This window comes from Calliphora vicina, chromosome 1 (assembly GCF_958450345.1).
Source record: "Calliphora vicina chromosome 1, idCalVici1.1, whole genome shotgun sequence".
NCBI classification, from domain to species: Eukaryota; Metazoa; Arthropoda; class Insecta; order Diptera; family Calliphoridae; genus Calliphora; species Calliphora vicina.
In genome coordinates this window covers 140,523,988-140,540,840 of record NC_088780.1, presented here as the reverse complement: position 1 = coordinate 140,540,840, position 16,853 = coordinate 140,523,988, and positions in this window count along the sequence as shown.

The window sequence follows — 16,853 nt, the reverse complement described above, 5'->3', positions numbered from 1 at the left end:
TTTTTAAAGAATTTTATGCGAACTTTTATTATTCCGTTGGAAAATAACAGTTAACTGTGGAGTTGAGTCAATACCAATCAATTGGTATATAACAGTATAGGTCTCCGTTGACTCTAACATAGAGAGTTTTTGATTTAAAATTTTCTAGATAACCGTTATTTACGGCCCATTTGTAAGAATATAGAAGGGGACTAACAACATATAGATATATCTTAAAAAATTTTAATTTTATATCAGAAGAGTTGACTTTTGAACTTTTGTAAAAAATGTGACTTATTCATAAAGCCTTAAGGGATATATCTTTATCTTTAAAAGTTACATGGATTTATGCAGGTACACATTTGAGAATTTTTTTCTAAATTTTCAAGTCGTCATATGTTTGGACTCAAAAATGATACTGTTTTCTGTCCGCTTCGGACGAATTCTACTTTTTATAACCACCATTAAAGATATAGGATATATATTGATTTTTTCTTTCAATTTAACACATCAAAATATTTGTCGCAGACCCACGTTAGTATATATATTTTGGGTCCTCGTAAGATTCTAAGACGATTTAATTTAAGTAATACCTACTTTTTAAATATTTTGATTATGCGGCAGTCCTTATACAATTTTGCACAAATTATTTCGAAGCCCTCTGAAATTATAATGCAAAGTATTTTGAAAATCGGAAAGCATTCGTCCCTAATTCCCATGCAATGTCACCTTGAAATGACTTTAATATTAATAATTGTCATATAATAATAATAATTATGTAATTAAATTGGGCATAAACAAGTTTTATATGAACGTAAATCTTTCTACCTATTTTTGTGATCGGTCCATAATTGTCCTTAAATAATTTATATATAATGATATTAACATGAATTTCGACATAACTCATTTAAAGTTTTAAGAAATTAATCACTCTATTAAATTCTGTACAGTTCGGACCATAACTGATTCAAATCCCCAAGAACGACGAAACTACATATTGATGGTGGGTATACAAGATTTGGCACAGCCGACTGTTGCATTTTGCGCATTTCTTATGGAATAAAAATAAAACTAATAAAGCAAATCCAAAAATGTTTTCTGTCATTTATTTTATGTTTAATATGTAACTAAATGAATTACAATTCAAAACAAAAAAACATCCAGTTCTAAATAAAACAAGTAAATTTTTTTTTAGTTTTTAATTTTTTTTTTTTGGAAAAAAAATGTATGACAAAAAAAATTTGTTAATGAAAAAAAAATTCGGGTTAAAAAATATTTTTCCCGATGTTGACCCATTGTAGGTCCAACTTACTATAGCCTTATCTACATCGTTGCAATGGACTTTGAAGTATCTATCATCAGATATCCATATTGTCTATATTAATGACTTAGTAATCCAAATATAGATAAAAAATAGGTCAAAAATCGAGGTTGTCCCGGTTTTTTTGCTCATATCTCCGTTATTTATGGACCGATTTTGCTGATTTTAAATAGATAACTTCTCGAAAGCATGTCTGACAGAATTATTGAAGATTTGGATCCCGAAGATATCTGGGGTCATCAGCAAATTGATTTCAACAGACAGACAGACAGACGGACATGGCTTAATCGACTCCGCTATCTATAAGGATCCAGAATATATATACTTTATATGGTCGTAAATGAAAAATGTAGAAATTACAAACGGAATGACAAACTTATATATACCCTTCTCACGAAGATGAAGGGTATAAAAACAGACAAAACTAAAATAACTCGCATGTACTCAATTATGAACCCCACAATAAATTTAGGGAAGATTTTTGTGATTTTTTAAATTTTTTTTCAAAATCCGTTATTATTTCAAAAGATGAATGTGAAAAACACAAAGATGATTACGTATTGGGGTCGGGATATCGAACTGGACACTATTTCGGTAGAATTTTTTTGCTTTAATTCGGCGTCCTGATGTAAAATAACTTCTTCGATATCTTCGATCGATATCTCTTATCTACAAAATGGCAAGTATATAAATTCGGTATGATTAGTCTTCAATATACGCAGATAGTCTTCTTAACTTATTATTTCGCCGATTGTTTCAAAATTGGTGACACAGTAAGGAAACAATAAAACACGGTAATGATATGTGGTTGCTTTATATGGTGCCACCTTGGACTCATCACACCGATTTTGTAGTCTCATCATCACGATTTTATATATAAAAGAGGAAATCTTACAGAAGAAGTAATTTTTCAATAAGATGGCGACCCAATGCACACGTTAAAAATCGTTCCTAGAAAAATTTCTTATTAATGCAGTTATCAGATCAATGTCCTAAGTTCAATCCTATTGAGAATTTTTAGTGAATCGTGAATTGGCGGTTGAAACAATACCGATTACCTCCTTCCAATTTGAACGATTTTTAGCAGCGGATTGAGCACGAGAGTGAGAGTATTCCAAATAGAGTTAATGAAAAATTGGTGGAAAATATGCCAATGCATGTAAAAATTTATTTACGTAATTTTAAAAAATGCAATTCTTCCTTAAAGTTATTGTGGGGTTCAAAATTGAGTACATGCAAGTTATTTTAGTTTTATCTGTTTTTATACCCTACACCACCATAGTGGGAAGGGTATAATGCGTTTGTGCAGATGTTTGTAACGCCAAAAATCTTGGTCTAACACCCACCTTAAAGTATACCGATCGACATAGAATCACTTTCTTAGTCGATTAAACGATGTCCGCCCGTCCGTCTGGCTGGCTGTTTGGCTGTCCATGTAAACCTTGTGCGTATAGTACAGGTCGCAATTTTGAAGATATTTTAATAAAATTTGGTACATATAATTTTTTCGGCCCAACGACCAAGTCTGTTGAAACTTGCTGAAATCGGTCAATTATTTCACCTAGCCCCCATATAAATGTCTTCTCGAAATTGGACTTTATCGGTCATAAATATGTAATTTATATAGGTATCTACACAAATTCCGCTATAAATAAGTTTTATATGTACAAAATTCATGTCACCAAATTTTGTTACGATCGGTCTATAATTAGTCATAGCTCACATATAGACCCGCTTCCGAAAATCACTTTACCGTGCATAAATCTCTTAAAAATGTTGGTATATACACAAAATTCAACATAGTTAACTTTCATATAGACATAAATCACACGAACTAATTTCATGGTGATCGGTCCATAATAGGTCATAGCTCCCATAAGGCCCACTTCTGAAAATCACTCACGAATATTATTGATATTTTAAAATAAAAATGTTTTTGCTCATTTACTTGGTTAGGGTATTATATGGTCGGGCTTGAACGACCATACTTTCTTACTTGTTTTATTTAGAACTGGATGTTTTTTTGTTTTGAATTGTAATTCATTCTGTTACATATTAAACATAAAATAAATGACAGAACAAATTTTTGGATTTGCTTTATTAGTTTTATTTTTATTTCATAAGAAGTGCACAAAATAGAAAAATGTACTCATTTGTGCTCCCCACTGTAGATGCAAACACTCTTTAAACAGCATAAAAATCGTACATACTTGTTAATTTTTTTTAAAAAAATCCATAGTTTTAATTTAAATTTTTTTACATTTGCAATTTTATAATAAAGTACCCCAACAATACAACTTTAAAATTAAAAAAAAACACAAATCTCAAAAGGAGTAAAACTGTAACAGAAAACAATCTGTTCAATCATATCAAAAGAGAAACAAAAAATAAATAGAATTTATTACAAAACCAAAGAAAAAAAAAAACAAACAGAAATAAATGAAAAAATAGTAAATGTAAATTTATAACTAAAATATACAAAAATCTAAAGAATAATAAAAATTGCATATTTTATATAAAGGGTATTCACATAATAGTGTAAATGAGTATTCTGAATGGTTGTTATTTATAAGCTAGAGTCATTGTGAATACCTTTTTTTAAAATAAATTAGTTACCTTTTATATTAATATGAGTGTACAATACAAGAATACACTTTAATATTTACTTTACGATATTATTTAACATTGTTAACAGGGTTTTTTCATGTACAAAATTTTATAGCTTAAAGTCTCGCTATATCATAATTAACAAACATATCCAGGTGTACTAGTTAATGATGGCAACAATTCATATTTTTTACATTTTATTAAATAAAATTTAATTTTTCAATTATGACATAAAGAGACTGTTAGAACCCTAATTTATTTAATTATGTTCTTTTTGCTAAAATCTTATAACGAAACCAAATCTTCAAGAATAAATTATATTTCATAACAATCATTTCATATATTCTTATGTAGTATGTAATAATGTGTACTATTTAGATGTTATATAAATACATATATATTTAGCAAATATATTAAATAATAAAGCAAAGTTTATTTGTATATGTAACTATACGTGTGTATGTCTAAATAAAATATTTAGTTTCTTAAAAAAAAAAAAATATGAACTGTTTTAATTGGTAAATGGTAAGTAGTTTTTAGTAATTTTAATCTATACATAAGAAATAATATTATATATCTAATTTTAATTCAAATCTAGTAATAAAGTTTAGTCGGTCAAGCCCGACCATATGATGCCTTACACCGAGTATATGATTATAAACTGTTTTCTTTTAGTAATTATAAGGGAGTTATGACTTATTATGGACCGATCGACATAAAATTATGGGACATATCTTCTGAAAATATGAAACTTATTTGTGTTGAATGTTATATGGATATCATTAATTTTAAGAAATCTATACTAGGGCGGCCCTTAATAAACAATAATTTTTTTTCAGTTTTTCAGGCTTCCTACTAGGCCTTAATATATATTTTTTAATAAATGTTGTAGGTCTCAATAAGTGTAAAAAATAAAAATAGAAAAATATAATATTTTTCAATGGTCTACAATGGAAGCAGAATGCACTGTAGAACGAGTGTATGATGACGAATAGTTATTTCAAAACAAATATGTATATGGGGCATTTCATGTCAAGTGAACCAACTTTTGAAATCGATGTCTTCCGATCGGGATGAAATTTGCACCAAGGTTAGTTCTATTGAATAGTAACTAGGGATTTTAATTTCCCGACCTTTTTTGATTCCCGGGAATCGGTAAAATTGTCCTCTACATTCCTGGGTACCCATCAATTCCCGAAATATGTAATAATACTGTAAACTATGTATATTATAGCAAAATGTCATATACAAACTTAGTGTTATAATCATTATATATAGAACTTCGTAGTAATTAATTCAATTTGAGCTTAATTCACTAAAATCTTAATCCGTAATTAAAAAATGTCAGCCTTTCATTTCATAAATCCATTCCCAATATCTAATTCTTTAGCTTACTTCAAAGGCTTTATTTAATTAAATTGAATTAATTAAGTTAATTAATACCAGAATTTTTTCAAACTTTGAATGATTAAATTTTTGTTGATTCAAATCTACTACAAATTGAGTTAAAATGTTTTTTCTTCATTCAGTTTTATTTAACTTTTAATCATTTTCAAAATGAATTAAAATAAAATTTCATAATCCTTTTAGTAAAAGGAACGAATTCAATACATTTAACTGAATAGTTAAGAGATAACATTTATGTTGATATCGATAATTTCCAAATTATTGGATTCAAAGGTGAATTTTTATGATACAACATCAGCAAAACACACTCATTATAAAGCTGACATTGTTACCAAGGACTATTGCTGTATTTCCTTTCAAGGCCAAAATCAATTCTATACTTCAAATTACCTTCAAAAGTAGGGGACTTTGTTCTACTAGAGGTTTGTGGTATAATTCACACTGGTCCATCTTGAGATTGAAGATTATTCACCTTTATTTCTAGATCGTGCAGCTTTCCATATGCTTTTTTAAATGTTCATTCGAAAAACCCCAAATAAATAATAATAATAATAATAAGTGGTCTATTGCTGCCGAGATATAAACTGTAAAAAATAAACTTTTCACTTTTTTTAAAAAAAAAAATAGAGTTCTAACATGTTTTCTTTGTAGTTTCGTCAGTTTTTAATACCCGGGAATCCCGACTAAAAATCCCGGGAATCGGGTAGTGCAAAATTGGCAAAATTCCCGGGATAAAAATCCTAATAGTAACTCATACACAAAAGTTCGATTTTGCAAAAAAAAAGTCAAAAATTGTATGTCTTGAGTTAAAAAATATTTATTTTGATAGATATCCCACTCGTATCCCACTAACCGACCAAATAGGTCTTAAAGGAAAAGACCAAAGATTAAGTAAGAGAGCCATATTCGGCTGTGCTGAATCTTATATACCCTTCACCAAATTATACTTTAAAATAAAATAAATTTTTTTAGAATTTTTTTTTAATTTTTTTTTTTTTTAATTATTTTTTTTTTTAATTATTTTTAAAATTTTTTTTAAATTTTTTTTGTAAAAAAATGAATGAGAAAAAAATTTGTTGATGAAAAAAAAATTCGGGTTAAAAAATATTTTTCCCGATTTTGACCCATTGTAGGTCCAACTTACTATAGCCTTATCAACATCGTTGCAATGGACTATGAAATATCTATCATTAGATATCCATATTGTTTATGGATGACTTAGTAATCCAGAATAGATAAAAAATAGGTAAAAAATCGAGGTTGTCCCGGTTTTTTGCTCATATCTCCCTTATTTATGGACCGATTTTGCTGATTTTAAATAGCAAACTTCTCGAAAGCATGTCTTATTGAAGATTTGGATCCCGAAGATATCTGGGGTCTTCAGAAAATTGATTTCAACAGACAGACAGACGGACATGGCTTAATCGACTCCGCTATCTATAAGGATCCAGAATATATATACTTTATAGGGTCGCAAATGAAAAATGTAGAAATTACAAACGGAATGACAAACTTATATAAAAAAAAAAAAGTCAACAAAGTTTTTGATTTTGCAAAAATAGTATGTTTTGAGTTACAAAATATTTATTTTGATAGATATCCTACTCGCATTCCAAAAAGCGACCAAAGAGGTCTTCAAAGAAATATCTAAGCTTTATTTTAAAAAAGTTTTTGATTTCGGAAAAAAAAAATATTAAAAAAAAATTTTTTTTAAATTGAAGAAAAAGCTATCTAAGCTATTTGGAACACATTTTGCTAAGAACAATAGGTAATTAGATATATGAATAAGAAAAAACACCTGCTTGGCCAAAATGTCAAATTTTGACCCCCTCTAATTCAGAGAGTTCTCGACCGATCTTGTTGAAAAATTGTGTCTGAGTTCCTATCCAATTGAACTAACCTTGGTGCATATTTCATCCTGATCGGAAGACATCGATTTCAAAAGTTGGTTCACTTGACATAAAATGCCCCATATACATATGAATATAATGTTTAACTCATCAATAAATTCATTTGTGATTTAACTTTTGAAATTCCTATGAACTTATATAATTATTTTTAAATATATGTTAATATAGATGAATAAAAAGTTTTATGTTTATCAAACTTTTACACAAATTATAGTTCTCATATTTAAAAATATAAATTTTGTAAAAGAAATTGCTAAGAAGTTTTCTTTGATTTACACAAAATCAATAATATGTTGCTTGACTGGTTTTTGAAATAAACGGTTACATGGTTATGCAAATTTATTTAATTTCACCCAAATAATTTAAACAACTTTTGTATTGTATTTTAAGTGGTGGGTAAAACTAAACTATGTCTTTTGTTATTATAGCTTTCGTATGTGCAAAAAGAAAAGCTTTTAAGCTTTTGTTGCTATAAAATTTGTCTCTTCTCCATGGTAGAGATGGCAAATGAAATATACAAATTAGACCATCCAATATTAAACATTTTACGTTTTCGGTTATGATATTTTCCCAATTTTTTCTACAAAAACCTTTACGAAAATATGAGAAGATTTATTACATGTAAAGTATTGTTTGGAAATGGATTACTAACCTGTTGACATTCTAATTTTTAGTATGCTTAATGTATTTATAAAACTTATTTGTGTTAAATTGTATCGTGAGCTATAACCCACTATAGTGGTGGAAATTTCTTTAAATAAAACTACATCCAATTGCAATATGTACATATAATTCTTCTCTAAATAGTTATTTCATTTAAATTATTTATTTGTATTAATGTTAATACAATAGAAGAAATGTATTCATATTTTACATTTAACGCTTAAATGCATGATTTTTACTTTTATTTTTCTATTAAAGTATCAAATATTTAGTTGTTTTTTATTTATTATATTACCTTTAGCTTTAGTTAGATTTAGAATTTCTTTAGCTGAAACATTTCGTACTCCATTTGATTTTTCGGAATTAGAACCTGAACAGTAAAACAGTTTTGTAATATGTAACTGCCATAACTCTCATTATTTAAAATAAAATATTATAAAGATAACATTAAACTTCTAATTTATTTATATTTTGTAGATGTTCGAAAAACATTTGTTAAAGTTTAAATTTATGATTCTCAATACATACATATATTATTTCAAAGTACCAAAGTATAATTTTTAAATTGTACCAAGTAATGTACAATTATAGTTTTCCAAATCAAATTGAACGAAAAAAAGTACACCTATATAGACGTTGCCATCCCTGTTTTATGGCATGTACATAACAGAAAGCTTTAATGAAATAATGACTCTGTTAAATACAAGTTAACATTTTTTAGTGCTTTTTGTAACAATGAACGTTTTCATTCGCTATTAACAACAATGCTTTTGTATTTTTATTAATGTTCTGTAAATACTGAAATTTACATCAAGGAATGTTTAAACAAACTATGCTTCCATTCACAAGACTTCTTAATGTGTCCACTAATTTTTGGCCTGACTTGGCATACTGATCTCAGTCCTTATTTAACGTTTCCTAACGCAAATAAGTCTTATATCGTATTATACTACAACAATTTTGTGACAAATCTTCTATAAATATATGAATATCACAACCAAGTTTAACGGGGATCGTCCATAATTGATAATGGCTTCATTATACAGCTCATTTCGAAAAAATATTTAAACTCTTAAATTTGTTAATAATAACACTAAACTCGTCACAGATACTTAGATAACATTAAAAATATACTGCTAAATACTAAGAGGACCTATAACTTAATTATTGTTTTTTTTTTTTGACTACATACTAAGTAAAAAATAAAATATTTGTGCCAAATATAACAATATTACCTGTTTAAATTTTACTATTTTATACTGAAACAATAAAAATAACTCATAGAAGTTATAACTTAAAAAAAACATTTTAAAACGATTGTTCAATAATTCAATTTTGTTTATCTATTTGTTTTATCAGCTATTATTTGGACAACTGTGTTTTAGTTTCAATAAAATTAGTATATTTTGAACATTTAATTGTACATTTAGACTGGTTTTATAAATCACTAATTTAATAAAAATTTTGCTTAAAGAATGACATTTGTTAAATAGTTATATTAATATTACTAATATCCGAAAGTATAGAACGGAATGAGAGAGAAATGGCAATAAACAAATTAAATAAAATTACTCTCTTTTCACACTTATATGTAGGTGATACAATAACAAATTACATGGCAATACATTCTCAAGAATTATGTTCTCTGCAACAGACTTGGGGTTTTGGCTCTCAGTTACCTATCCTGCTAGATATCATATATGTCCGAAAGTTTTTTTGAAATTTATTTTTTTTTCAGGTATTATATTTTCCTGGACCTGTTTGTTTTGATAGTAAAGAGTATTTATTTGTATTCAAAATTCTTATAGCTAAAATTAGGTTAATAGACAATTATTTGGCGCTTAAACAAAATGAAGTAACAAATTATATTGCTAAATAATATCTGTTTAAACTATTGGCTATAAATACAGAAAGTGTTTATTATTTAAATGGTTAATAACTTTTTTTTGGGTGATAACTCAGTGGAGAATTTTTTTAAGCATTTTATTTTAATATTTTATGTATTTGGAAGGTTAATTTAGCAACAAATTCATTACAATTATTCACGAGTAAATAAAATGCATAGATAATTGTTTATCAATGTGGCCCTTATTGGATTTTTAATGCACCAAAGGTATAAAATTTTTCCCTGTCAACTGAAAACCAAATGCTGAAAAATTTAATAAAATTGAACAATGTTTAAAGTTACACATTCCCAGCAAAAACTTTACTTACCAAGTAAGCCAGTAAGTAATATTGGAGCAATGTACTAAAAACTTATTATTTGTCTAAAACACTAGTTATTTTTGTTCGAGATTTGAACAAATTCATGGGTCTTGCTTATAAATATACTTACATTCAGCACAGGTATAAGCAGTGTTTAAAAAGCTATGATAACTAAAATTGTTTAACTATTGCTAAAACTACTGCTTCAAAAAATGTTCAGTAACGGTAGCAGTAGCATTTATCTACTTTCATTTTCTTGATTTTTCCAAAACAACTGCTACCTTCAAAAAATAAAGCTCTAAACAGAGCAGTAGTAATAAAACATGAATTGTAAATGGAGTAGTAGCATTAAAATACAAATCATTGCTACTGCTCTATATAGAGTTATGATTTATATTATTTAGAAATAGCAGTAAAGTATTAATAAGGTAGCAGACCTAGTAGAAGAAGTAGGCGTTAGGTAGCAGTTGAGATAGCAATAGAAGAAGTCAAAAAAAGTCCAATTTCGGGAGGACATTTGTATGGGGGCTAGGTGAAATAATGGACCGATTTCAGCCACTTTCAACAGGCTTGGTCCTTGGGCTAAAAAACATATACCAAATTTTATATCTTCAAAATTGGGACCTGTACTCTGCGCACAAGGTTTACATGGACAGCTGACCAGCCAGACGGACGGACAGACAAGTTTAATCGACTCAGAAAGTGATTCTGAGTCGATCGGTATACTTTAAGGTGGGTGCTAGATTAATATTTTATAAACATCTGCACAAACGCATAATACTCTCACCACTATAGTGGTGTAGGCTATAAAAAGAAAAACAATTTTGCCTTATGTGGGAATCGAACCGACATATTATTTGCTAGTGTTTGATAGTCTGCTGCTAAGTCACTTCTCCATGTACGAGTTATTTTGTCATAAGTTAATGATAGTTTTAACACTACCAACATGTATATGTTGGGTAAACACCACTCATTACAAAATAATATATGTGGAACTAGTTGCCATTACCAAAATTCGTAAGATTTTGCTGGGTTATATTTATGCCCTAATTTTGTAAAACGTAACGCAGGGCACACTTAGAAAGGTGACTGCATCACTACAACAATACAAAAACAACAGGTACTTTGTTTTTGTTAAAAAGTAGGTGAACTGTCAAAGTTGCCTGTTGTTGTTTTTGCTTTTGGGTTTGTTGTATTTTTCGCCACAACAACCACAAGTGAATTGACAATTCAAACTGAATAAAAAAAATAATCAGCTGTTTCATCGCAGTCACCTTTCTTAGTGTGCCCTGACGTAAGTCTCCATTTACACTGTAAGATTTTTCGCGCATAAGATTTTATTATTCTTCTTTAAACTTGCATTCGCGTTTACACACAAAGATTTTTATTGCAGACAGTTTGTACATTAATGTGCATGTTTATGTGTATGTAGGTATTACGAACGAAAACACAAAACGAATTGCAAGTACATCAGAGTATGTACCCCTTTCTATGCCTCTTTCCTCTCTTGCCTATAAAGTAAACTTTCATGCGAGGAAAATCTGCATGTGTAAACGGCGACTAACGACTAACTATTTTTCAAAATTGAATTTTGTAAGACAGAACAGAACGTTCCCAAGCCATTGAAATATATATCAAAATCAAACGTTGAGAATTTTTTTTCGTTTCAATAAATTTTTCATTGATTTTAATATTTTCAAAGAAACAACATACAAATGTTTTGAATGTGAACGTGTTTTTTTTTCATACATAAAAAATATAACAATGAAATGTCTCTTTCCAAATAAATGTAAAAAAAAAACAATAAAATATTTCAAATTATTTCAATAAATTTTATTTGTTGGAAAATTAATAATAATAATTTAATTTATTTGGCAGAAAGCTGACATAAAATCAATGTTTTCAAACTTGGTAAATACGCAAATATCGTTTCGTTTTATAAAATACCAAATTTTTATTTTTTCGTTCCAAGCGAAAACGTAAACGAAAATTCGTTTGAAGATGAAATGAGGGCATTAAAGTTTCAAGATTTGGGTTAAAGTAGCATTATTTTTTAATAAATTTAAAAAATTAAATGTTGGAAAAACATTCCAATCAAAAATAATTTTTTTGTATTACATTTACCTATAGAAGTTTAAACATAAAATATAAAGATTTTCTGACAAAGAGAAAGATGAAAGAAATTAAGAATGATATTAAAATTGGAAAAAATGAAAATGAAAAGGGTTGTTTTTGTTCTCCTACAACAAGCTGGTCTCAAAAACCTTTATAATTCCATTCAAATCCGTAATACTCTAAGGGCCATTATTACAACTTGCCTTTATAGTTAAAGTTAACTTTAAGAGTACATTTTTCTATTGCTTAAAGTTACCTTTAACTATAAAGGCAAGTTGTAATAATGGCCCTAATTTGTTTAATGAAATAATTTTAATAAATTAGTGATAAAAAATAAATACATATGTATGTATGTGTCTTCGAAATTCTAATTAACAAAGTAAATATTTCAAAAATATGCCAGGTATTTCCTGCATTAAGAATGAGGCACACAAATAAATTACTACACATTTTTGTTAACTAATTAGACAATCATTAACTATTATTTATACCTACCTACAAATAAAGCCAATATTTTTAAAACACGCTTTCTTATTGTACATAAATTAGGGAAACCCAAACATTTGAATAATCCAAACTAGCTTACGTGCAGCGAAAGAAGAAATTGTTATCTATTTTATGGCAACCAAATGTCTACCAGAAACCCGTTTCTGTATAACAAATATTTGGTTTGCCTGGAAAAAAACATAGTCATATTCAAATTGATGCCAGCTATGGCCCATTTGCATAGAACAGACTTTATCTATTTGAATTAGTTATTAACCACAACGAACATGTTTTATTTTGCCTTATGATTTTTATTTTGTAGAGAGAGTTTAACCTTGAACTTGAAAAATTTAGTTGTAGTTTGTAGAAATATGAGTCGGTGTTTTTATGAAATGAAACAGAACATAATAGAATAGAAGAACAAAAGAAATAAATGGATACTCATCAGTCCATATAAGAGCATTCATTAAGTGTTTGAGCTGGCTGCTGCTGTTCAATTCATTCAATTTCAATTTTCAGTTAACAAGAGTTTGTGTTATTGTCAAGTAAACGGCTTAAAGCCAAAAAGTGAGTGATTAAGTGCATGCTGCTGTTTTGATAGTGTGTAGAGTGTTAAATAATTTTATTATTTTTGTATTATTTTTATTATAATAAAGAGGAAGTAGTAACAAGTGCTGATTTCAAGTGATTTAAATACTTCAAAATGATGTTGAGATTTTTATGTTGTGTAAGTAGTTCGTTTTTTTAATTATTTACACAGAATTCATTCGAAAATAATATATTAATTATTATTTCCCATACTATTGATACCTACATTAAATTTTATTATTAAATCAATTTGAATTGAAGTAATTTTTATACATTTTGGTGTTTTTCGAATTGAGTTATGTTTCTTAATTTCATCGAAATTAACTTGAAATTACTCTGACTTAGTGCAAAGACTGCACATTTATAAAATCCAACACTGAATTTCAAGAAAAAATGTGACAATAAATGTATGAATAAATAATTAAAATGTTCTATGTGAGTCATTTATGTTTTTAAAAAAAAAATCATTGCTATAGCAGTGAGTAAAATTAATCCAAGTGTCAAAAACCCGGAATATATTTCGGTTAAATTTTCGGGCCGAAATTAAGTAATTTTTGTGTCTTTTTAGTAATTATACCAAAATTTTTGTTATTATTTTACTATGTTAAATTGCAACAAGATCATAACTCAAATTTTTTTTGAACTGATAACTACAAAATATTAAAACATTCTATTAGTTAATTTAATAATGTTTTACTGCAACATCCGTTATATTCAATGTGAATTATGTTTATCGTCAAGATCGTAAAAACTATAACTTTTGTTTTAACGCATATTTTATTTTAATGGTTTTGTCGATCGATTAAAATCTATTAAAAACATACAAATCTCTGTTTTTATAACTATCAGGTTTTAATTTTTAAAACACACGACTTGTGTATTTATAGCACAGATAAATACAAATTGGTCGGAAACTTTCCTGTAAAAGACCACACTCAGTTGAGAATATATTAGTAAAAAAAATTATGAGAAAACAACAACAACACTTCTATGTGTGATTATTTTGTGTAATTATTTTGTTTGAGTTTTTTTATAGTTTCCGCTCTATGTGTAGTTAATATCATAGAGAATAGACATAGAACGAAAACTCTCCTGTCAAAGACCAAACTCAATTGCCAAAAACCTAAGTGGTGAGAATGTATTAGTAGATAAAACTATGTGAAAACAAAAACAACACTCGTATGTGTGATTATTTTGAGTAATTTTTTTGTTTGAGTTTTTTTCTAGTTTCCGCTATATGTTCTCTATGGTTAATAGAAAACAAATTTTCACTCGAAACTGTATTTTTTTTAATTATAATTGTAAAATATGGGTATTATTTTGACGATATTACTGACTACTTTTTAATAATATTTTAAAATTCTTAGTTCATAAACAGAGTTGTACTTCTTCACTGAAGAACATTTTTTTGTCTGGATATCTATGGATTATAATAACATGTTATTATAATCCATAGTCTCGTTATGCCGACAACAAATGAAATGTTTTTTCTTCGAACTCTACTATTTCTCACTGACAAAGGAATTTTTAAAAGTGAACATATTGAGATGATTAATACGACCGAAAATTGGAATAATCTATTCTAAAGTTTCAAATACTAACTCAGAATTTTGTTAGTAATTTCTTATAGATTTCAAGTTTGGAACTTTACCATGATAAAAATGTACAAAAGATATATTTATTGGTTGTGTTATAAACTTTATAAAAAGTGGGATGTAAAAGGTCTTGACATATAATCTAAATTTGTATAACGAATTGAGATATATGATGATAGATTTGGCATAGTGGGTCAAAAACTTCGTGCCTATTTGAATGAAACAGATGTTTTTGAATAAAAAATTCTTTTATTTTTAGTCTCCTTTGAGTTTTATCATAAAACTTTTATTAACTTTGTCCAACGTTTCTCCAATTTTTGTATCCCTTTAAAAAAAAGATAAGAGATGATCTCATAGTTGGAGTCAATTCTCGTTCCGCCGAGATATTTCTTCAGGTTTGGTAAATCGTAGCCGCTCAGAAATGCCGCTCATTGCGTGGCCTCGGCCTCCATATGGCTTCCACAATCTCTGATCGGCCAACACCATATCATAATTTTTTTTAATTGCTTCGGGTGTAGAGACCTTAACTGGGCGTCCAGAACCTTCGGCATCTTCCGTGCTTCTAAGGCCACAACGAAATTCAGTAAACCACTTTTTACCATTGAAATTGATGGTGCAGAGTTTTGATAGTATTTATCTAGCTTAGCCTTTATTTGAGCGATGTTCTCTTCAGCAAAAATTATTGCTTTATGAGGAAACGAAATTTCCTTTTTTCAATTTTCTCCTCAAGTCACGTAGTAGTCAGCTATCAACGGCTATCAAATATATACTAAATGACACAGCTTGTTCAAATTTTGACAGCAGTCAACTGTCAGATGCCTGTTGATAGGAGCTGGGCACGACAGAGCCGAGAAAATCAAAAAGTCGAGAACTTATTGACCCACCCGAGTATCAATGTCTCAAGTGTAATGTAATTTAATTCGATAGTTTGGGAGCAAGTGGTTGTTATCAAATACATATTTTATGTCAATCTGTTTATTAGTTTAGGTGTTTACAAAAGAATTAGCAAATAATTTTCACAAGTACATGGGATGCAATTAGCGATGATGTCCAGAAAAATCTTAACTATGCGAAGCTGGTGACCGAAATACACCAAAGTTTAAAACCCCTCATCTGACCGACTATATTGTGGACTTTTTTAAGCAAAATGCAATGCACACATTTTGTTTTTTCGATACTACCGATACCATTCAATTGAAAATAATTAAAATCTCTCATAACGTATTATGTTTTGTACATAATAAAGTGGCAGGAAGCCCATTCTAAGTACATGCATACATACTTTTTTCTCAGCATGCATTCAAATGAAGAATTGATATAATAAGTTTATTTTTTATTAGAATGATCATGCTAAAAAAAAAATACATAAATAAATAAATTTATTAACATCAACTCACTTCTTATGTATATTTATAGTTTGTGGCTCTAATACAATGATGTTCATTTCATTGTGCTTACGCGCTGAGTAACAACACACATATTCTTATTCTCTTTAAAAGAGCATAACAAATGTCTAATTTTTTTAGAAATTCATTAAGCATTGTTGTTGGTTGGTTTTTGGACGAAGCATAGCAAACACACGCGTTTCAATTACAATTGAACACAAAACAACAAAGTCAGAAATAAATAAAAAATTTGAGAGAATTTCGGCCGTATAATGTATATTTTTTCATTTCCTAAAAAATTTATATTACATTCATTTAATAAATTGGTTATATCTGGCAAAAATTCTAAATCTAAACATTCTTTATTTTGTTCTTATTTTAAGTGTTTGACATTATGTTTGCTGGGTAGCTCTCTCACCAATACATCTTCATTTTTATTTTTGAACATCACTGCTCTAATACAAACCGGTTGGTCGGCAAACCAGTATCTCTTCGAAAACAATCGTGGTAGTACACAGCAGCATGTCCAACAACAAATTACCGCACCTAAAATTTATGAAAAAGAATACTTTTTCTTTAGCGCTCCAGAGGA